Source organism: Macaca mulatta, chromosome 20 (genome assembly GCF_049350105.2).
Source record: "Macaca mulatta isolate MMU2019108-1 chromosome 20, T2T-MMU8v2.0, whole genome shotgun sequence".
In the NCBI taxonomy this organism is placed as follows: Eukaryota; Metazoa; Chordata; class Mammalia; order Primates; family Cercopithecidae; genus Macaca; species Macaca mulatta.
The window spans coordinates 41,791,137-41,804,557 of NC_133425.1; the positions used below are offsets into that span (position 1 = coordinate 41,791,137).

General features: G+C 43.1%; 1 pseudogene across 4 annotated transcripts in view; it reads right to left on the bottom strand.

The window, feature by feature from the left end:
• Positions 1–4,119: 4,119 nt before the first annotated feature.
• The window catches only part of LOC114674388 (Putative cyclin-Y-like protein 3), a 28,016-nt pseudogene continuing 18,714 nt past the window's right edge, over positions 4,120–13,421 (bottom strand). For all 4 annotated transcript variants that reach the window (XR_013411744.1, XR_013411742.1, XR_013411743.1 and 1 more), the window contains 3 exons: positions 12,385–12,551; positions 7,863–8,025; positions 4,120–6,315 (listed from right to left, as the gene is read on the bottom strand). The product of XR_013411744.1 is annotated as a Putative cyclin-Y-like protein 3, transcript variant X4 (transcript). The remainder of the gene's footprint in view (positions 6,316–7,862; positions 8,026–12,384; positions 12,552–13,421) is intronic.

A 13,421-nucleotide genomic window follows, 5' to 3' on the forward strand; every position in this document is an offset into this window, starting at 1 on the left:
GGTCATTTCACATGTCATAATTTTGTATAAATATGTGTAAGAAATTTACTGAAAACCTAGATGAATTAGTAAGTTAATTAGATACAATCAGATATAAGATCAACATACAAAATTAAATTGTACTATTGCATAAAATTGGTTATTCTAACAATTAAATGAAGACAAAATTTCCATTGGTAAAAGCATCATAAAGGAAGAAATACTCAGAAATAAATGTAGCAAAATAAATGCAATGACTTTATGGTGAAAAAATTATTCTAAAATGCTAAAAGTAATCAAAGAACTGAATATGTTGAGTGACATCAATATTCAAGAATAACGATACTTACTATTAACACCAAAATACTAAAAGCTGGTTCTATAGATTCAATGCAAATTTGCTAGTTTTGTCAATAAAAATTGTAAAGCTCTTCCTAAAATGCATGTGGATATGCAACCAAAATAAAATAAATGCAATTTCTTAAAAAAGAATAACAAAATTTAATGACTTGCCCCACCAATATCTTTTTATTTTTGCTTTTCAGCAACAGGGTCTTTCTCTGTCACCTTGGCTGGAGTTCAGTGACACAATCACAGCTCACTGCATCCTGGAACTCCTGAGCTCAAGTGATCTTCCCACCTCAGCCACAGGAGTAGCTGGGACAACAAGTGCATGCCACTCATCCTGCTAACGTTGTTTTTTCTTGTAGAGATGGGGTCTTGGTGTCTTGCCCAGGCTAGTCTCAAACTCCTGGGATCAAGCAATTATCCTGCCTTGGCCTCGCAAAATGCTTGGATTACAAGTGTGAGCCACCATGCCCACACAACCAATATCAATCTTTATTGTAGTGTTATAGTCTGGTGCTAACATGAGTATAGATTCATGTAGGCGAATAGAACAGAAGGGCAACTAATAAACATTAATTTATGGTAAATTGATTGTGTCACAGATGCCAAGAAATTATAACAGGAAAATAAATGTCATTTTAAAAAATTTTGCTGGGAAAACTAAATATCCACTTTGCAAAAGGATAAGGTGGACCCCTAACTCAAACCGCAGCTGCCCAAAACTACTCAAAAAGGATAATCTATCAACATGTAAGAGGTAAAACACAAAATTCTTTGGAGAAATCATAGGGTTAATATTTGTATTCTTGGATTACATAGATATGTATAAGATATTACATCAAAGGCACAATTTTTTTAAAAACAGATGAATTATACTTTATTGAATTGGAAACTTTTGTTCTTAGAACATCAAAAAGAAGATGAAAAAATATGCTGCTTAATGGGAGAAAATATTTTAAATTGTATATGTGATTTGGGTATACTAGAGTTTATAAAGAATATTATATATATATGTATATAATCTCATATAAGGAATCTTAAAAACCAAACTCAGAGAAGCTAGTATGTAGAATATATAAAAAACTCTTATCAGTCAATAATGAAACAACTATTGACCAATTAAAAATGGACAAAATATTTGAATAGACGTTTTCCATAGAAGATACACAATTTGCCAATTTGCTCAATTTCATGAGTTGCTAAAATAATACAAGTCAAACCACAATTAATACTAATTGACACCCACTAGAATGGCTATACCAAAGATACAATGACAAATGTTAGAAAAGAAGTGGAGAATATGGAACTCACATGTGCTGCAAATATGAATGTGAAATATTGCGCCACCTTGAAAACAAAACAATACGAAATAAAAATGTGGCTATCACGCAAAATGTTGCACATAAAATCACTATACGACACAGAAATTCTAACCCGAAGTTAGTATGCAAAACGAGTGAAATTCCTATAATCATACAAAGACTCTTATATGAATGCTCATAACATGTGGTAATGTCCATGCAATAGAACGCTACTTGCCGTCCAAGAGGAATGATGTAATGATGCAAGCCACAACAGAAATGAAACCCAAAAACATTAGGCTAAGTGAAAGAAACCAGACCCAAAAGACCACATAATTCATGATCCTGGCTATTAGAAGCTCTGATAATAGGCTCGTCTATAGAGACATAAAATTGATTGTTGTCTAGATCTGACACAGCAAAGGTGAATGCAAATAGGATGCATTTTCCTCTTAAAAGATACAAATACTCTAAATTTAGGTGGTAATTAAACCCGCATGGCTCTATAAGTATATTAAATAGCTTGGAGTTGTATTTAAAATATGTGATTATATTATATAAAATATACCTCAGTAAAACATTTTTAAAAATCAACATGTCAACATACACTAAGGTTGTTTTAGACTTTCAGAAACCCAAGTCTCAGATTGTAAAAATGAAATCTGTTTCTTGTCCACTTGAAAGCATGATAAAGAAAACGGAGGCAGCAAGCTAACAAGCGAAGGTTTGGTCACCCATGCAGGGGTATTAATGGGCAAGAACCATGTGATTCGTTTAACCAGGTCAGAGAAGCAAAGGAAATGATAGTCATTTATTGAAGACCACTCTGACTCGCAGATTGTTAGCAATGTGAAAGCTGTACTCGTAGGGTTGGGCATATTTCTTATCAAACACAGCTCAAAAGAGCCTTCTCACAGAAAGGTTATCAACGACTCTCCTCTCCGCAGGTGCCTGGAGTTTTACAGTTGTCTACCGCCAGTCCTAAAACTGCATCATAATCATTCATTCGAAACCCAATGTAACACTCAAATCCAACACCAAACCCCACATTTCATGACTACCACATTCAATAATTTGCCTTTTTTCTTTCTTCAATTTTTGGCCAGCCCTCTCCATTCCCTCTGTTTGTAGCCCTACCTGGCGCCGCTGGTTCCGGAGCAAAATTGTCCACCTCGGGAGCTCGGGCTGCTGGTCCGTGCTCTGCACCGGGCGCCCTCGTTGGCCCGCGCAGGAGCTGTGGGGCTGGCTTGGCCCTCGCGGGGCACAGACGGCCCCTGACAGTCCCAGGAGCCCGCGGTCGCGCCCCAGGCGCTCGGATCTGCCCTGGAAACTGCGCCTGGCAGAGAAGGAGCAGGGGGACGCCCGTCCCACCCTCCGCTCTGCACCAAGCGCCAAGAAAACCCAATTCCAATTCCGAAATAAAAGGATGCAGAGGTGCGCCACTAGCTCCCTCCCTTCCTGCTGCAGGCCCGAGACTCCAGGAGCTTCCCCGCCCAAGAGTACCGCGACTCCTCCGAACTGCCTTTGCCAAGCGCCACATGAGCGCGTGAGTCAAGAGCGTGTCAAGAGCTCCTGAGTCGAGCGTGGCGGTGGAGAGGGCGAAGCCGGTTTCATTTCCTTCCTCCGGGACCCAGGAAGGTCTGGCGCAGGGAAAATACCCTGCCCCGGGTAGGGGCGACCTCAGGAGCTCCAAGCCTCTATCTCCCAGAAGCCCTACAGAAGGGCCCTGCAAGACCTGACCAGCTGAGGTCCCTTCCTTCCACCCTTTACCCTTCGGGGGACCGGTTATTCCCCTGTGAGCCCCACTAGGTTATTCCTGGGCACCCCGCATTGGCCTCCGGCCTTAGAGCACCCTCGAGTTTTCCCAGCCCAGAACGTGGGGACTCCACAATTATTCCCCTCCAAAGACTCCTCCCATACCTGTCTCCTGGCATCAGCGACGCTGACACACCACGGAGACCGCCCAGGCTGCCCCCTTCCCGGCCCCAACCACCTCGGAGTCTCCACAATGACTTCCCCAGGTCAAGGACTGTGCTGAGACCCTGCACAGCGACCCCGACGCAGAGGATAACCCTCCAGCACTCCCTCAGACATCCCGCCCACCCTACAGGGGAGACCAGGCCCCACCCTCCACTCAGGCGATGGCTTCCTGCAACTACCCCTAAAAACATACTTTCCTGGAGACCCGCACAGGGCGGGTCACACAGGGGCGACCCTATGAATCCCTCCCCAGACATCCTCGGGCCCTCTCCACAGGGAGACCGCAGGAGCAGAGAACTCCCCTGGAGAGGATCCCCAGACACAGTCCTCACAGCCACCACCACAACCAGAAAGACCCAAGGGAGAATCGTGGCCACCAAACCCATGTCCACACACGCACTCCTCAAGGCCGCCATCTCCAGGACCCCCACTCATGGCCACCTCACCGCATGGTGACCTCAAAATGCTCTCCCTGCATTGCAGGGAAAAGAAAGGGAGAATCCAGCCAAACTTCTGGAAGGAGAATCCATTTTCCTTTTATTTGTTATGCACTGGAGCTCAAGTGCAGAGCAAGAAGGGTTTTATAGAACATTTCAAGTTCTTATGTATAGGTTTGCATGGAAATTTAAACATTTAATGATAGGGATAGTACATAATAAACCCATCCTAAATACATTATCACTAGGCCTCAGTAATTCTTATTTTGCCTTTTATTTTCAACTATCAACTCCAAATATCCTAGTAGTATTTTAAATCATATCATTAATTTTGGAAGAATTAAAGTAAGTATATCTAACAGGTGAAGATAAAAAAGAAAATATCATTATCACATCTAATACAATTTTTAACAGATCAATTTGTGTATTCACCAAAGAGTAGACTCTACAATCACTGAAGGCTTTGCATGAAATGTTTTCATAGATTTAGTCTAACATTTCATCTTCAGACACAAAATGTCAATACATGAAAATATTCAATTACATACAAAGGGCCATAGATTATGGTTGGAAGAGGAAGTCACAAATCGATAGTGGGATATTCCAAACCACTGCACTGTGAAAGTAAACACAAGAAAGAAAATAGGGATTCCTATTGTTCCTGAGGAAAGGAAAGGTAACTCCCAGAGAGCCACTCCCTCACTTTGCCATATTCAAACGTCTAGAACAAGGCACTGGTTTGGCCGTACCCAAGGAAAGATGAGGATTCAGGGTGTAACAAAAGACATCAGGGATCATGGGGCATCTTAGATTTCTGCCCCCAACATCTACCCTTGCACTAAAACTTGATCTAACATCTCACATTGGTGGGGATCTGGTGTTCTTGTAAGAAAAAAAAAAACAGTCTCAGAAAGTGTTTCCCTTGTAGTCTCTGAGGCAGTTGATCCTCAGATCTTTCTATTTTGGAAGCCAGAAAGTTATTTCTTGATTGAAAAGGGGGGCATTCCTTTGCACCACAGGATTCCCATTGTGGACTGCATGTCAGTGGGTGCCACCAGTTATTACAACCAATGTCTGGGCAAACTTCCTCAGGATGCAGAAGCCACTCCCATGAGAACCGCTGCTCCTCTCCATATGTGAACAGACTGACAGATGCAGGCAGCACCAGCAATCTCCTGAACCTCTGCAGTGCACTGGAAAATGTGAGTTGTGGTGTTTCCCTGTGTTAGAATTATTGAGGGGCTTTTGTTTTGTTGACAAGTGCTGAGACCATACAATGCACCAGGGCAAGATTAGCTGGGAAAATGATCTTCTGATAACATTTTGAACCCAGATGTTCCTCCTTTGTTGTTTTCCTGGAACTGGGTAAATTCAGTGTTCACTTCCGTAGCTCCCCTAACAATCCCAAGGCCTGGTCTTCTGCTGCTTCCCTAGGTGGTGTGACCATTATCGGCCTGGGGGAAGATGAGCTGATTTCATCTCTTCCTTTATAACCATGACTTGGAGGCCTCATTTCACACACAAAGATTCCCTCCAAAGACTAGATGAGCAGGCCTGAGCTACCCTGGTCCTTGGAGTAATGACAGCCTAGCCCTGATGCCACTCCCTCTTCCCACCATTGTTGACTTCTGGGCCATCGTGCATTCAGTGCCTCAGTGGTCAGAGAACCAAACCCAGGTACTTTCACAAATGTGGAGCCAATTCTAAAGTTTTTTGAGCTCCAGCTCAGCTAAGACCTCTGACACCTGCTTGAGACTGTGGGTGACTGTGGACACCACTGGCACCTGCTTAAGACTGTGGGTGACTGTAGACTCTGAGTTGGGATGTGCTGTGTCCATGCGACACTCTTCCTCCCCAAGAGTTGTTCAGGAAGGTGGTGCCCTAGGAATGCCATCTGGAACCAGTGGAAGAGGAAGGGCAGGAAGCACCTGGCACCCACTGTTCATGCCACCATGACCCATCCACCGTGTGGTAACTGGGAGATGTTTCCTCTTGATGGAAGATGTTTCCTCTTGATGAAAATCCTAAACACTAACAATAACAACAAAAAACAAAAAAGAAAAAAAGAAAATCCTAATTTTTTTTTCCAGCAGGACAAGTATTTTCTTGTCTTTATAGTTGAGAAGTTCAGGATGTTATAAGGCTAATTTCTCTCTTTAAGATAAGATGGCATTAGGGCACCGAATACCAATGAAATTCATGCTGATAGCCCTTTTCATAGCAGCGGCATCTTGATGCAAGTCTTTGTATTCACACGGCCGTGACATAGCCTAGGAAAGTCATTCAAAGAGAAAACAGGTACAATTTTAAAAAGGGTTCCAACATGTTTTAAAAGGCATTGCTGATGAGAAGCCACACATACAGATTTCTTTAGATGGTTCCTTCGCAGCTGCTTTGGCTGAGGTTTACACTGCCAGGTCCTGAGGATGCTACTCCCTGCCCATTCACTAAGGCAAGCTCCTTTAAGGGCTACGAATAGATTGCCAGAGCCAAGAGGAATTTATTTTATTAAGTTATTTTAAAATTGGGCTCATTGCTTGATGATACTGTCACAAAAAAATAAAATAGGACTCCCAAAGATTTCAAGAGTATTGTGACAAGCACCTGACAACTATATCATCTGTTACCTGTGCACTTGTTCCTTCGACATAATAAACATGCACTTGTGCCAAAACATCCATTTACTCAGCGATTCAAATTCTACCCAATCCTGATTAGTTACCAAATACTCAAAGCAAATTTTAATGAGGCAGGTGTGCTCTGGGCTGTCTTGGAACATCTAAGAAGTCTCATGAGTGGAACACCAAAAGGTGCTACTTTACTTGCACATTGTGGTAGAAAAGTGTATTATTCTAAAGTACCACCAAGATACCAGAGAAAGTGGCAATTTTAAATGTGTCGATTTCAGTGGTAATTTTCCTGTATACTCACCAAGAGTCAAAGCCATAAATCATACGTTGCCCCATGAAAGTTACCATTTCCATTAAAAACCCATGTCCTTCCTACCCAGTATTTGAAACACTGGCACCTTATACAGTCTCAGTACAAGTCTCTCAGCCACTTCTGCTTTGTCTAATAAACTCATGGGACTGCACTGTGCTATATACACTAGATGATAACATGAATTTGCAAACTGCGTAAGTAAAAGACAGTCAAGAGTGGTAAGTGTACTGTGTATGTAGATATAATTAGGAATACAATTGCATTTATTCACGTATTGTTATGTGAATGGGTAGAGGTTAAAAATAAAACCCATTAAGAACAGACTAAATTTAATTAACAATGTGGTCACAGCAGAAAGGATATCAATAAATTTTTCAGAATATGGATCCTTGACCGGGCCTGGTGGCTCATGCCTGTATTCCCAGCACTTTGGGAGACTCATGTGGGTGGATCACCTGAGGTCAGGAGTTAGAGACCAGCCTGACCAACATGGAGAAACCCTGTCTCTCCTAAAAATACAAAATTAGGTGGTGGTGGCGCATGCCTGTAATCCCAGCTACTCAGGAGGATGAGGCAGGAGAATCACTCAAACCTGGGAGGTGGAGGTTGCAGTGAGCTGAGATCGCACCATTGCACTCCAGCTTGGGCAACAAGAGTGAAACTCTGTCTCAATAAACAAACAGATAAATAAATAAAAGAATATGGATCCTTGTATAAACCATAAAAGAAAAGAAATATGTTGCCAAAGAACAAGTTTTTTGGTCTGTTAATTTTAAGGCTTTCATTTTCCTAATCGCTACTTAATATGATTTTGTCACAGATGCTGGCTTCTGTGGCTGATGGTAAACTCTGCTAAGTGACTTCACATCCTTACCTTCAGTCTCCGGGCTTTATCTTTGTGAAGAAAATGAAATAGAAAATACACGTCATGGTCATTTGCCAAGGCACGCAGGTCAAAGTAATATTTTACATAAACACTGGCAGACACATGAATATTAAACTCAAGTAACTCCAAAAAACACTTCTCCATCTTGCTCCTGGGGTAGAAGAAACACAATTAAACCAACATAGGACAGTTCTAGTCAAGCGGGTTATCTTTAAAAATATCCTTCTGAGCTACTGGGATGCTCTAAATTCTGTTTTGAAACAAATAAAGGCTGCCTGGTTGGGTTCCCACACTAATGTCCAAGCAAGACACAGCTGCTCGGGGTCTCTTCTGCCTCCCAGCACCCCAAGTTTGGGATGAGGGAAAGGTGGAAGCCTCTTCTGCATTCATGCTGCTGACTCGGGGCTCATTCTTCAGAGTTCCCTTAGGGCAGCTGCACAACTCAAACTCCGTGCTCATTCACGAGCCCCGCAATAGCAATCCCATGACAGGAATGACGGGTGCCATTTATCAGCTCTGAAGGACCTCCATGCATTTTTACCAGGACGACAACAGGAAGGGCCTTACTGAAGAAGAGAAGAACCAATAAAAGGACTGGGCGCATCACCACTGCCACAAATGGACCCATGGAGAACCAGCCTATTATCTCAGAGGAGGAAAAACACTAAGGCTACAGGGAGGATTCATCCCAAATACATACATAAGCAAGCTACATTCCATGGCAACAAGAATCCCCCTCCCTCTGCTCCAGCACACAAGGCTATGTCAAGGGGGCATAATGCAAGATTCTGCTCACCTTAGTACTATGAAGAGGTGAAACTGCCACTATGACGGGGCAAGGATAATCTTTAATCTTCAAAGTTTGAAAGGCAGAAAAATCAAGGAGAGATATTTTGGCTAGACTAAACCCATTTTATGATGTGATTTCTAGGAGGGTCCTGGCCTTATGCATGCAGTGTTGCTGCTGAGTTGGGAATGCAACCCTGAAGTGCTCAGCATCTGTCACCCCTGGCCAGAATGGGTTGTGGGGAGTTGAATGCACTGGGAGAGGAAAGGGCTGGGAGCCGTCCTCTGCCATATGGTCATCCAGCCATCCTCACCAAGGCTAAATTAATAGGTACACAGAGTAAATCTGGCTGCTTTCAGAGTAACCTGTGTCATGAGGTAATTGGTTAAAAATAATCAATATCTAAACAACACATTTGGTTTCTTGGGCTGAAAGCTTTGATATTTTACCTACTGGCTAAGTCAACAAATGCTTGATGTTTTCCTGTAAGGGGGACAGTTAGACCACGAGCCAAGATGTGGTGATCTCATTTGCTGAACTTAAAACCCAGCTGAACCTAATTCCAAAATTAATTTCCTGTTCACATGTCCATAAGTCTATAGAAATGTAAATCAAATGATATTTGAATAGACAGCTGATCAGTACCTGACTTACTACAGGAATCAATAGCACTTCATAATCCCTTTTTATTTTCTCCACTAGTACATTGTAACTGTGTAGAAATACAGTACTTTACAGAATTAACATGTCTCTTAATAGAGGTTTACTCACTGAAGAAAAGCATTCTGTATATAGACTATGCATCTTCTGGGCTTTGTGGTTTTTTATAATGGCTAGATGATTGAAGAGCATAACCTTTACAGACACAGCAAATTTTCTGAATAGTGGCTACTCAGTTTAACTTACTCTTTAGAAAGGAAACATATTCTAGGAAGACATATAGATGTTGGAAATTTTTAAGAAAAATCCGATAGACACCAATTTTTAACTATTAAATTTACACTCAAAATGGGACCATTGCAAACAGTCAACAGCAGGGGTTGAGACAAATGTCTATTAAATGCTTTGACATATGCTTTTCAACTTCCCAAGATCATAAACAGAAGCAGCCTGCTTGGAGCATAGCTCCTGGTTTTTCTCCGTTCACACAGCAACAGCACTGTTGGGAACTGGTCTTCTTGGAGCTGGGCTCTGCCCCACTGCTCCTGGAGCTCACTTCTGTGGAAACCTGCACAGATCCCTGCATGCGCTCTGATCCTGTGACTAGAACTCAGAGCCCCAGCCAGCTGAGGTGCAGGTTTTGAGAACAATTCAGCTGTTCATGATTACAAACTTGAAACCGCCTTTGCAGAAATTGTAACTGAGAAAATCATGACCGTGAAAGAGAGCTGATCTAACTGACTTTATCTTGCTTCTAACCTCCAAGCTGTCCTTGTTCATTCCTAGGCAGAGACCAAACTAACTTCAGGAGAAACATAGTTTATAGTTTAGCTTGGAAACCAAGACAGTAACAGCCCTTTCCCAAAACAAACCTGCTTCCTGCCTGGGGACTGGACTGCCTTTCCAGGACTAACAAATTAGCCACAAGATTAGAAATTATGGTTGAGAAGTCATGCAGCTGAAGCCTGCAAAAGTCTGAACCTCCCCATATTGCTCCTGGGAATAGCATCACTATTGTTAAACCTAAGACCAGAACTTGAGATATTTTGCAGACCCTGCACTGGGATCAGGTGGCACCACCTCAATCAATAAACTTTGTTTATCTGGTTTTGTGGCCCCCACCCAGGAGCCAACTCAGTGCAGGAGGACAGCTTCAACTCCCTCTGATTTCATCTCTGATCTGACCAATCGGCACTCCCCTCTTTCTGACCCCCTACCCACCAAATTATTCTTTTAAAAACCATCCCAGAGTTTTTGGGAGACTAATTTGAGTAATAGTAGCACGCTGGACTCCCATACAGCTGCCTCTGTGTGAATTAAACTCTTTATTGCAATTCCCCTGTCTTAATCAATCAGCTCTGGCTAGGCAGCAGGCAAGGAGAACTCAGGCAGTCACAAATCTTGCTTTCTTGAAGGAACCAGTTTACAAAAGGATGACTATGATCAAAGCCACTTTAGCGTTTGGAACTTCCAAAGTACTTCCGTTTGTTTCAAATTCATTTGCTGTCACACTCTTTGCTAAAATGGCTATCAGAAATGTCACCATGATCACTTGGTTTATACTATTAGCAAAGTGGAGGCAAAAATGGTTTTTTGTTTTTCTTTTTGAGACAAGGTCTGGCTCCTTCACCCAGGGCTGGAGTGCCGTGATGTGATCATAGTTCACTACAGCCTCAACTTCCCAGGCTCAGGCAATTCTCCCACCTCAGACTCCCAAGTAGCTGGGACTACTACTGCCTGCCACCATGCCCAGCTAATTTTTAAAAAAAAACATTTGGTACAGACAGGGTTCACTGTGTTACCCAGCAGGACTTCAACTCCTGAGCTCAAGCGATCCACTCACCTCAGTCTCGCGAAGTGCTGGGATTACAGGCATGAGCCACTGAGCTCAGCCGCAAAGGGGTCATTTTTGAACGTAAATATACTCTGAGGTGTATCTACAATAGACACTGTATCTTCAATTGTAGACGTACACTGAGGTGATTGTGAATGACAGTATTATCTGGAGTCATAAGTAAAAGTCATAACACTAACTCGTGCCAATGCCTGGCATGATCTTGATCTGCTGCTGCTGCTCAATGTAAACAAAACTGCTCCCTTGTCTTGCACAGATGCAGCCCACACAGCTGTCCTCACTGTCTAGTGGGCATCCATGAAGGCTCTGCTGGAAATGCCTCCCTGCTCACCCTGCCTGCCAGCTCCGGGGCCCCTCCCTTCACAGCAGTCATGAGGCTGGATTGGAAGGGAGCCCTGGTGAAGCTGTGTTTCAGTGTCATGTTGGTGCATCTGGGAGGAACCCCATGACTCTGCAAGGCTCCTCACATGGTCATGGGCAATTCCAGGCCCAAAGAGTGCTGCTGCAGATATCTGAGTACCCATGGAGACTTGAGAGTGTGGTGGGCATGTGGTGATGCCCCAGAATGCTTCTCACACTGTGGTTGGTGAACGCTGGAGCTTCTAACTCATCAGACCAATTTCCAAATACATGCAACACTCTCAATGGGGAGGGACCAGAGCACAGGAATCTGTGGCTATTTAACTTCATTTCTCAAGGTTCCTATAAAAACAGATCTTCAGATAAAAGGGAGAAGAAAGGGCCAGCAAAAGCAAATACACAATGGGTGACTGAAGTTGAAGCCATAACTTCCCCATAGTCCAGAGGCCTTATGATCTTAACAGTGGCCAATTATTTCAAAGGCCAGATGTTTACCCCTTAAAAGGGGACTGAAACTGGCACGTAGCTTCTCAAAAGCTATAAAGATATTTACTGTACCTTATCATTCTGATAGTACACTTGTAAGAGGTTTGCCAGAAAATAACCAGAAAAATACTTTTCAGTTCATAAAGCAGGTTATTGCAACAATAACACATCAAGACCTACCCATTAATGCTGGAAAATACAAACTGTTACACTAACGCTGGATAGAGAGAAGTCTGCGGTGTTATACCTATTTCCTTTACCTGCACAATGAAACCTATAAAGATATTTCTTACAGTCTTAACTTGGAGAGCAATGAGGCATGGAAACTGGTTACAAAGATCGCCAAAATCTGACAAACTCACATGTTCTCAACTGCAATGTCCTGGGGATTCTGGCTGTCATCCTCACTCCACAGACCACGGTTTCTCCAAACCTTGGAGGCAAGACGCATGGCTCCGAGGACAATCTTTTTCCAATTAGTAGGACAAAGATCGATGTTAGCACTAGTTAAAAGTCGTTCAATGTACACCTGCAAAATAGAGCGCTGGTCTTTGATTTCAGTTCAGTGTAAGTGTGGTGATAAGAACATTTAAGAATGAAAGATTTCTTCTGGTTTTGACCAGAAAGTAAGTGCCTTTTATTCTTATGTTCCGCAGAGACTTTGCTCAGACAAAGCAAGAGGCCAAATCACAGTCATAGTCAGATACCTCTGCAGCCTACTCTGTCCATAGACATTTCCAGCCCAATTTTGGTCACAGGGATGACTGCACATTCTTGGGCATGAAGAGAGGCACCATCAGCACCTTCACACTCATGAAAGGCAGCACAAACTCAGGCCCAGTGCAGATTAAGGTTGTTCAGGAAACGCTCCAGCGCCGTCCGTGTGCTATGTCACACCTGGTCGGCAGGTAGATAGGAATTTTACAGGTGTGCCATGCTTGAATATGTAACACCCAAGTGATACTGAGGACACTGCTGTCTTCTCCTTTTCACAATAACTAACCCACTCTTGGGACACCAGCTGAGGAACTGTGGTCAAGAGCATTTCCCAATGCCTGCCGTGCAGATAGCATGACAAGTGCAGGTCTCTGTGGCTGAGAAATAATCTGGTATCCAGTGCTTCATAAGGAACGCATGTGTATGAAAGGAGGGTCCTGCTCACAGCCCCTATTTTCCATGTCTCCATAATCACTTCATGAAAACTCATTGCTTGTCCCACAGTATCTGCATTCAGTCAATTTGGTTAGCTTGAAGGCAGAGACAGTTGTCGGCCTCTGTATCCCTGGAGTTCCTCTAAACCTAAAAAGCAGTTTGTGAGACAATCTCAGGAAGTATTTTCTATCTATCCAATCTCTATCCTATAAAGAACTGGGTGAGGGACCAGCTGAGTGAAGGTGAC